This window comes from Hibiscus syriacus, unplaced genomic scaffold (assembly GCF_006381635.1).
Source record: "Hibiscus syriacus cultivar Baekdansim isolate YM2019G1 unplaced genomic scaffold, ASM638163v2 tig00111990_pilon, whole genome shotgun sequence".
Taxonomy (NCBI): domain Eukaryota; kingdom Viridiplantae; phylum Streptophyta; class Magnoliopsida; order Malvales; family Malvaceae; genus Hibiscus; species Hibiscus syriacus.
In genome coordinates, this window is record NW_024063231.1 from 1 (window position 1) to 11,340 (window position 11,340).

At 34.3% G+C, this 11,340-nt stretch overlaps 1 pseudogene; it reads left to right on the forward strand.

The window, feature by feature from the left end:
• Window positions 1-6,833: 6,833 nt before the first annotated feature.
• Window positions 6,834-10,180, forward strand: LOC120173883 (annotated as a pseudogene).
• Window positions 10,181-11,340: the final 1,160 nt, after the last annotated feature.

Sequence of the window (11,340 nt, forward strand, 5' to 3'; positions counted from 1 at the left end):
GTACTAGTTTGTTTTTTTTTTCTTTCTCTGTCTTTTTTTTTTCTCCGTTCTGGTCTCTCTCCTTTTTTTTTTCAGATGGGGTGGTGGCTTTTATAGCCACCACCGGTGTTCGTCTCAGACCGGTCGAAGAGGGGGCCTCGGTGAGTCACGGAACTACAGTGGTGACTCACCCGTAGCCTTGCATGGACGGCTGGCGTGATCTTCTGGAGTCTTCCTTCTGGACGTGGCAGCGGCGGAGTCTGGAAGCAGCAGCAGCGGCGGCCGCGTGGCCCTAGGGTATCATACCCTAGGGTTTGTGCTGATGAGTGTGGGCCGTTGGATCTCTCAGATCCAACGGCTGTGATGATGAGGCGGCTGGGATTAGGGTTAGGAAATCCTAACTGAAACCCTAAATATTTTGGGTTTCAGTTTGGTTTGGGCCAGAAAATTGGTTTGTAATTATTTATTATTATTTTTTTAATAATATATATATATATGTTTAATAATAATAATAATAATAATGATAATAATAATAATAATAATAATAATAATAATGATAATAATAATAATAATAAACTAATAATATTATAGTAATATGGATAAAAATTAGTATCTTCAATAACTTTGCCTTTGACCATGTTGTTAAGAAAAGATGTGTCTTTTTCTTGGAATACTAAGTGTCAAAAGAATTTTGAAGCATTGAAGAAAATTTTGACGGAAGCTTCGATATTGGTCCAACCAAAATCTGGCAAGGATTATATGGTCTTCAGTGACGTATCTCATAATGGCTTGGGATGTGTATTAATGCAAAAAGGAAAATGGGGCATATGCATCGAAGCAGTTGAAATCGCATGAGAAAAACTATTCGATGCATGACTTGGAGTGGTTGCAGTAGTGTTGCTCTGAAGATATGGCGTCGCTTTATGGTGAGTGTTGCTATATCTATAAGGACCATAAGAGTTTGAAGTATTTGATGACTAAAAAAAAAGTTAAATTTGGGATAACGATGAGTATGAGCTTCTTAAGGATTATGTTGTGGTAATTGATTTTTCACCATGGGAAAGCAAATGTGGTAGCTGATGCGAGCCTTAGATGCGAGATTGTCATTAAGTGGAGATGGTACATACTTGAAGAGTTAAAGCTTAAGTCGACGTTACTAGATCGAATTAAAGATTTACAAGGTAAAGATGAAAAGTATTTGAAATAATGGAACAAGTGAAAAGTGAAGGGAATAAGGACTTTAAAATTAAACTCGATGGCAATCTGTATTATCGTGGGAGGCTTGTTATTCCAGATGATGAGGAGTTAAGAATGACTTGTTGTCAGAAGCTCATTATAGTCCGTTAACTATGCATCCAGGCGGAAACAAAATGTACATGGATCTTAAAGTCTCTATTGGTGGTCATGAATAAAAACAAAGATCGCAGAATTTGTGTCTAAATGTTTGACGTGTCAACAGGTAAAAGATGAACATCATGTCCCTTCGAGATTGCTGCAACCAATCTTCATTCCTTACTGTAAATGAGAGAATGTTACGATGGATTTCGCAACGGAGTTACCATTGACTCTAAACAAAATAGACTCAATTTGGGTGATTGTTGATTGATTGACCAAGACAACATATTTTATTCCTGTCCGAGCTAATTTCTCTAGGACAAATATGCTGAATTGTACATCAAAGAGATTATTAGACTTCATGGTGTGCCTGTTTCGATAGTATCTGACCAAGATCCGCGATTTACTTCAAGATTTTGGAAGAGTTTACATGGAGCTTTAGAGACTAGATTGAATTTTAGTACAACCTTTCACCCTCATACAAATGGGCAGTCTGGAGGACTATCCAAATCCTGGAATATAAGCTAAGGGTATGTGTTATCGAGTTCAAAGGATCTTGGGAGAAGTATTTTCCTCTTGAAGAATTTGCTTATAACAAATCTACTAGTCGAGCATTAAGATGACTCCCTATGAAGCTTTATATGGGATAAAGTGTCATACGCCAATGAATTAGTACGAGATCAAGGATCGACATTCTTGGTCCTGATTTGATCAAGGAGGTAGAAGAGAAAGTTCAAATGAATCAGTATAATCTCAAAGTGGCAGCCAATAGACAGAAGTCATATGCTAATTTAAAGAGAAAATAGATTGAGTTTGAAATATTTTTGAAAGTCTCCCCTTGGAAGAAAATGTTACATTTTGGCCGAAAAAAGAAAACTTAGCCCTAGATTCATTGGCCTATATGAGATTGTTAAAGAGTGGGACCAGTGTCATATCAGTAGCTTTGTCATCGATAATGGAGAAGATTCATAATGTTTTTCATGTTTCCATGCTTAGAAAATATCGATCTGATCCTTCTCATATCATTACGTCGGAAGAGATTGACATTCAACCAGATTGACTTATTAAGAAGAACCGGTGAAAATATTAGGTCATGGAGTTAGAAACTTAGGAATAAGAAAATTTCGTTAGTCAAATTTTGTGGAGGAATCACAAAATAGAGGAAGCAACATGGGAACGTGAGGATGATATGCGTAGACAATTTCCCCATCTTTTATGTAGTGAAAATTCGAGGATGAATTTCTATAAGGGGGAGATTGTAACATCCCAAACTTTGGGTTAGTACTAAAGTGTAAGATTTTAAACTTTGTGATTAATTTTGATAAATTAAAAACTTCAGGAGTTATTTGGAATTTATTTGTGTAGGAAGGAGTGTCAAAGATTGAAAGATAGAAGAGAATTATGATCTTTAAGAAGGAAATGAATTTATATTCATTTTTAAAGATATTTATTATGTGATGAATAGGAGGATTAAGGGAAAATATGGAACTTGGTTTATTCTCTTCTCTTCTTATTCTTATCCCACCGTAACATTTGTTTCCAAGGTGAGTTCTTTTGAAGTTGGTTAATCCTTTCATTTTTATGTGGTTTTGAAGCCTTTAGTGGTCTAGAAGCTTAAAGAAACTTTAATATGAATAGAAACTAAGAGATTGGTAAATTAAATATGAATTACTAAAATGGGGTTTTAAGGAATTTGATAAGATTGATTAGTATTTGGATTTCTAATGACATATTCGACTTGTCAATGGTTTAATTAAGGTATTTAAAGAGTTAGATATGATTAAGAACATGTTTGGTTCATGGGTATGATCTTTAGCTTAAGGTATTTATGGAGAATTTAGGGAAGTTAAAGGAGGAATTAATAGACATAAGCTATATGGAATATATGCTATTGAATTTAAGAACTTGATTAGAGTTAAGGGTAAGATATTTAAGGGAGTTGTGAATAAATTTCGAAATAGAATAAATGAAATCTAGGCAAGGGTATCGGTACTGGAAGAACAATACTGATACTATAAGGGTAAATTGAAGGAAAAACGGATGAATCTGAAGAAACAATATCGATACTGATTTAAGAAGTATCGATACAAAAATGGAGGTATCAATATCAAGAGGAAGGTATCGATATTGTCATTGAAATGAAATTCTAGAATGCCAAAATGGTATCGATACCGAAGTAGGTATCGATACATAGAAGAGAAGTAGGTACCAAAGTAGAAGTATCGATATTGATGTGAAGGTATCGATACCAAGAGGAAGGTATCGATACCATAGTCAAATATGGAATTTCCATAATGCTAAAATTGAATCGATACTGAAGTGGGTATCAGTACTATAGAATGGAAGTATTGGTACTGTAGGAGGGGTATTGATACTGTTCAGTCTGAAATTTAATTTGGAGTTGTTATTCCTTTTTTGTAATTGATAATGGATGAAACATTTAGAGAATTTCGTTATTGATATTGGACATATCTTTGTGTAGATTGAATTGGAAGCGTGCCGAGCAAAGCGAAATAGCAAAGAGATTTAATGATAGTTAGAAAAGATTTTGTTTAGGACTTCAGCGAGGCAAATGTGAGTGCAACTTATTTTATATAAGGTTCAAGGGCGGCTTGCGATAAGCCAACCTCAAAGTTTTCGATCGAAAATTGTTCTATTTCTTTATACAATATTTTTAAAATAATTTATTCAAGTTATTTTTTTAAGTTATGTTTTGATTTTTAATATGTACATGATTATGAATATGTAATATGTGAATATGCTTATATGAAAATGTTCGATGTGAAAGTTCTTATGTGAACAAGAGACACTCTAAATAGTGAAATGAGAAATAATTATATGGTTAAGAAGCCCAACGTATATGCATGAGAATTAGAGGTATAGTTGGCATACCAAGAGTCGAGGGTTCTATGTGGTCCTTCAGGACAAAACTATGTGGTCCTTCGGGACAAATATGTGGCACTTCGGTGCAATTTATCTGAGCAGTGGTGACTACATTAGTGCACAACCTCAATGTACTCAAATACCTAGAGTTCTTAGTAGTATGCATTGGGCTATTAAAAACAAAGTTATATAAATCGAACCATGTCTAAAAGTATGCATTTTGTTATGAAATCGAAATTTAAATCCCTTATGAAATGTTTCTATAAAATGAATAAGAATTATACTATAATATTTTATCTTACTCGTATTTGCCTCACTAAGTCAACAACTTTGCGTGTGATTGTTTCATACGTGGGTTCGAAGAAAGCAGAAGATTAAAGCTAGGAGAGGACACAACATCTTGAAGAGGATCATATCAAAACAATTTGAAAGTAGGTTTCTTATTTTGGAAAATTTTGTTGGCATGTATTATAACGTTTTAAATTGTAATGTTCTGATCCATTTTGTAACCATACATCTTTATATGTATGTAAGTTATCGAATGATGATTTTAAGTTTGAACTTTTAATGGAAATTTTATTAAGGGTTTTACCACTCAATTCCAATTTAGAATTTCAAATTTTATAACGTTTTCAAGAGCAAATGTTTTGAAAAGATGACGTGACACCTCAGATTCGTATCCGGGTCGGGTACGGGTTAGGGGTGTTACAAAGATGGTCAAATATATATATCTTATACATCGAAGGCTTCGGTTGATGAAGGGGTTAGTTGTGTGTTATGAGTTTACCCTTATCTTAGAAAGTTCAAGACTAGTTTTACTTATCTAAGAGAATAATTTTTCACCATCACTACGTACTAGTTCAAGATATGTTCACTAGCGTTTTCGACTATTGTTTTTCCGAGATTAATATTTTTCACGTTTCAGAAGAATTATTTCGCATTAGCGTGGAAATGTTGGTAATGCGTAAAACATTATCCCACATTGAGTGGGAAATATCACTGGACTTGGGTATTTATAGTGTTCATTCTTCCATCCTTTACCATGGCAATCTCACGCGTTATGGCTTGTGGCTCCTGGCAATGCGTGTCTTCGACACGTCCATGATTATTCTATCTTGTTGGAGAACATTCGTAAGGATTTTCTTGAGCATAAAAAAGATTGTAAAAGAATCGATATTGATATTTATAGGCTGCAAAGTGTCCTAGTTCGATTTAAATTTTAGAGGGTAACGACTACTTAATTAGATGTTAATTTGATTTCTGAAAATTTAAAATTTGAACAGTCAATTTTTGAAATTATGTTTGAGAAACGTTAGATGTATCTGGACAATATTTCAACTATGTTCAAAGTGTTTATTGTGCCAGCTAAAAATAATTACAAGAGTTACAAGAGTTAATTAAATAAGTTATAAACTGCTGGAAATTAAAGGACGAATCTAGATTGTTTTAAGGCCATATTCATTTTTTATAACATGAGTTTCAGACATAGTTTAAATTCAGAAATTAATCAGATTTCTATCTGATTTTTGTTGTGGACGATTTCCCCCTGAACTAAGCCTATAATAAAATAGGCTTTCTAAGCTTTTCAACTCATTCACAACTCTCACATATCCTCCCAATCTAAATCATTACAGGCTTCTTTTCTCTACTGCTATATGAAGAGCAGTACCACCGGCAATCCACTCCAGGTTCGAGTGTACGAATTCTCGGAGCGGCCGTGTTAACCTTGGGGACGATCCGCCTATCGCAGCGGTTACACACATCAGGGAGAATTTATTCTAAGGCAGTGGTTTCACCATGACATGATTTTGATTGTTCATTTGTCATTATATTTATACTTTCCTGTCAATGCTAACGTCTTGTTTTGCAGTATTTATTTCCAGCACGTTTCTATAAATTTTATAAACATATTAGGAAGACGCAATAGAAATTTTTTGATTTAATGCATTTTTAGTTGTAAAAGTCTCAATTCACATGTACTTTAATGAATTTTACATAAGAATTGAAGTTATTAAAGACTTAAAGTTAGTATTGTAATAGATATTGACTTATTTAAGAATTATAGTTGTTGGAAAACTTGAATATCAAACGCTTGTATGAAATTTGTGTTAACGAAAAAATTGTTATATATCGACTCAAATTCTATTAAGCAGTTAAGTTGAAATTTTGTTACAATTGTGTATGGATTTGTTACGATTTTCTAGGATAACGAAAAATAAATGAACGTATAATAAAAAATGAGACATGGTATATCATTCTAAAATTTCTTATGATCAAGTAATAATCAGAGGGATCTAGTTTACAAAATATAAAAATAATATTATAGTATTATTAATTTAAATTCTTTGATTGAACTGATTCACGATTCAACTCGACAATAATCCAATAGAAAATGACTAAAAATTTTATTTACAAAGTGTAATAAATATTATAATATTTCTTCAAACTTGAATCCTCTAACTGAGTCGACGTTAAGAATTAATTAATTTAAAATATTTTTATAGTTTTTATTTATGAAATATAATAAATATTATGATTCGTTTGATAATAGTAATTGATTTTCTAAAAAATTATTTACGTAAAATTAATCACATTTTTTAAAATAGATTCTAAAAATCATTTATAGTGCTTGAATCATGACGTGTAAGTCTTTTTTTCATTGATAGTAAATTTTTTATAAAATTATTTATAAATATCAAATACAATAAATAAGATTTATTATAAAAAAATATAATAATATTATATTTTAAATTCTTGTTATTAAAATTATTTTATAATTTTTGCAAATAAAAGCACAGATTATATGAACATTTACCGTAGATACAGACATTTTTACTTCAAATCATATGAACCTAGTAGGGGTAACCTGGTAAAAATGGGTAGAAGAGAATAAATTCTATAGGGCTTCCTCATTAGCGGGAAGATTCACTTTCTGGTAAACCAGACAGCGTCCCACAATTGGTTTTTGGACCTTGTATTTTGGAACTGTAAACGTGGAAGCATTCCCAGCAAGAAAAACCAAACCAAATTACACCAAGTTCATTTTCTTTGAAAAACCTCTGTAACGTGCAATCAAGGCACTCCTTCTTTGCTTCCCTCAATATCTGGGCATTTTTCTTATCCAAAGCTGATCACATGAATGTGGGGTTTTTCCTGACTACTAAAGTGAAGGAGAAAAATAAGATGAAAGGAGGTTTCGTGAGGAGTTTTCACCTGGATATATGGGATTTGTACTTTTGGAGGAATGCTTAGTGCTGGGACTACTCATCTTGCCGTTACACCTCTTGATGTCTTGAAAGTAAATATGCAGGTGGGTTTACTTTCATTCTTCTTCTCCCTCAAACCGTTGAATATCATCATCTTTTGATTTTTAATAATGATGGCTTCCTTTTTTTTTGGTTATGCTTATATTTGAATGTGTATCACCACTTCTTTTGATATTTTGATTGATGATGGCTTCTTTAACTACTCATTTCTTGCATATTGTGCAAGTTTAGCTACTATTGAGAAGAAAATCAGACTCCCAAGTTGGAAATTCTTCCCTAGTTTGAGAGTGAAGGTAAAGGATATGGAGAACATCAGCGCTTATGCGGAGTTTGTCATGGTTGCTTATGTAGTTGTTTGATTTTTTTTAGGTGAATCCAATGAAGTATACCAGCATTTCATCAGGATTCTCTGCCCTTTGGAGAGAGCAGGGGCCATCTTCTCTTTGGAGAGGTTGGTCTGGCAAGTTGTTTGGATATGGTGTTCAAGGAGGCTGCAGATTTGGTCTTTATGAATACTTTAAGGAGCTTTACTCCAATGTTTGGTTGATCAAAACAAGACCTTCATATTCTTTCTCAGCAGTGCATCTGCTCAAGTCTTTGCTGATGTGGCTCTCTGTCCTTTCGAAGCCATTAAAGTTTGTGTTCAAACACAGCAGACTTTTTCTAAGGGTTTGAGTGATGGATTTCCTAAACTTTATAAAACCGAAGGGCTTGCAGGGTACGTGATGCTGATGCCTGAATCTTTTCTACTTTTCCTTTCAGTAATGTTTTATCTATATCTCAATTTGATTGCATCTTTTACAAGGGACTCGGTCCACTTTGGGGCCGCAATCTTCCATGTAATGTTAATACTTCACTGCACTTTCAGAATTTTCAGTTGATTGTTCCTAGTAACAAATTTAATAGGTGTTCATTGTGGTTATTGGCACCGGTGGACCTTCTAGTCTAACTTGACATGCCCTCTATTAGTTTGCAATCTTATGTTTGACAAATTCTAAGTTGCAAATTGTTCTAATGATTTCTTGGTTCAGTAATCTCTATGATTAGTAATTACCTACTAAAGAACATCTTGCAAATACTTACTGTCTTTTTGCGGTTGAGATCATTAGATACTATTGCTAAATAGTGAAGATAATAAAGTTCTGGTCATCTGTTTGAGGAATTCTTAAAATCATCTTTGTCTCTTTTCTGGATCATGCAGTTAGTTCTTCTGTGACATTTATGTGTTGCATTGGGTGCATAACTACAGTAATGTCTTCTGGGAAACCAATCTTTAGGGTAAAAGATATGTTTTTTTCTCAAATAGATAGATGATCAACGTACTCTCATCAGGGAAGTGTAAAAAAAGCTTATGAATAACTAATTTACCAAAATTGTTATTGTTTTCTACCTGGCTGATCATGAATTCTGTGTTTGAGCTCATGGGAATTTTAATAATCTTGCTTTGATATGAGTTTAAGCACATGGATTTTGACGCTTTATGTTTCCAAGTGAAGTTCAAAGCCATGCTAGAATACTTAGACTTGTAGGCAAAAGGATATTTTCTCCGTTAACATTTAGTTTCTGCATGATCAGCTGAGATTTTAGTGTCTGCCAATTCATACTGCAATTTGTTTCTAATCTAACCTTATTTGATATTCTGATGGCAGTCTCGATGATAATGTTCTCAACGTTTGAGCATTCAGTGGACTTTATCTATGGAAGTATTAAACAGAGAAAAGAAGATTGTTCAAGAGCTCAACAACTTGGTGTCACCTGCTTAGCAGGGTATGCAGCTGGAGCAGTTGGTACTGTCGTCTCTAACCCGGCCGATGTCGTTGTTTCCTCTCTTTACAACAAAAAGGCTGAAAATGTCTTTCAGGTAGCACCTGTTAATAATGCTTTTCTTTGGCTAAATTTCAGTACATGTTAAAATGATTAATCGTGTTATTCGATATCATAACTTCAGGCTGTTAGAAAGATTGGGCTTGTTAATCTTTTCACTAGAAGTCTTCCTGTACGCATCACAGTAGTTGGACCTGTCATTACTCTGCAATGGTTTTTTCTATGACACCATCAAACTTCTATGTGGACTGTAAGTGTTCTCTTGAGCTCCAAGTCCTGAATTCGTTAGAAGAAAGACTGGCATTAGGCTGCATTCACTTTTCGACATAATAAATTCCTATTCTCTGCTTCATGGAATTTATAATCTCTTATCGACAAAAGATCTATGTTACTCCGACTCTCCATTTTCCTTTTATCCCACACATTGGAATACTGTTATGGTCATAGAGATATGATCCTCTTGATCCATAGAAAAACATAGAGAAAAAAACTGAAGACATTCTTCTCGAACACGTACCCGCATTCGGCATTCACACCCGAGTTTGAGTAACATAGATAATGATGTAATGTTGTTATAGATATCTCCTTAGCACTGAGCAATGATCACTTTCCTCATTGTTTGAACAATGTGAATGTCTCAGGCCTACAAGTGGTGGACTGAATAGACAACTTCAAGAAGCCAATTTATCAACTTAAACTGTTCGGACATCGGGGGAGAATCTTCTACAAGGCTCCATCAGATCAAGGTATGGAAACACCAAAAGTTAAAAATCCCTGCAATGTTGGCGTATAATACCCTTATCATTCTGATCGTCTAGATGTCAGAATTTTAGTCACACATAAATCTTCATAAAGGTTCAACAATGTCTTGAAATTGTTCTCTCTGTCGCTTGAACAATACCCTCCTCTTTTTATAGCTTGAGGGTATCATAGTTTGTTCTGTCTTGAGTTCTACATTTGCAGACATGGCTGAGATTAAAAATTCTGAGAACAATAGACTAGTTTTATGACATCAACCATCAACATTCTGTTACGATGGAAGGTGGGTTAGGGTTTGAAGGTATTGATTTGGGGAAAATATCGAAGAGAGGGATTGGGGATGAATCAGTAGAAATGGGGAGGATCGTGCGAATTTAGGGATTGTAAGGAGGTTAGGGATGAGAAATCATTTGAGGAATTGGGAATAAAGGAAGGCAGGCAGATGGATTAAAATAAGTTGGGCTTATCCAGACTTAACCCATTTAATTCACATGTGGGCTTTTCGTTTGGGCTTGAGTCTGTTAAGATAATATCTGGACAGAGGTTGGGTTGGTGAGTCAGCACCTAAGCAGTTATTTTGTTAGACAGCTGGTATTGTTAGATATATAATTGTACCAGAAATCTGTAAGGGATCTTATGAAAAAAGAATACACGTTTTCTGTATCTATTGCTTTTCTTCTATTCTCTGAAATCTCTAAATTCTTCTACCATTTTATCCTAAAACATAACAAATTGGTAATCAGAGCTGAGTTTTAGTGATCCAAAGTCAATTTTCACGCTGGGAAAGACAAGAAAAATGAAAAAAAAACTGGAATCACAGAAGTACCAGAACAATCAGCAGTGGAGGCTAAGGAGGAGACTTTACCTTCTTGGTGGGCGGAGCAGAAAGAAGAGCTGGAAGGGAGGATTCAAGCATTGGAGGATGGAATGACTGAAAACAGGGGGTATTTACAGAGGATCCTACAGCTGGTCAATCAAGCAGCTGAGGAGAAAGATTCACCTCACTCAGTAAAGAGTCAACCAACAGTAGCTGAAAAAACATAACAAAAATGGAGGTAAACAACCATGTTTGATTACGGTTCTTGTGAGCATGAGAAGTACTTTTCAACCTAATGAACCGAGGATATTAGCTTCTAAACCTGTAGGGTTTATTGGTCCTTTACCTTTTAATCAGAAATTGCAAGAAGAAAATGTTATAGGCAGTTCTAGTGAGGTTAAAGTGGACAGTAAGGGTTTATTTGGAAGTTCAGGGCCTATTTTACCTCGACCTAAATTAGAGCTGCAGATGTTTGAT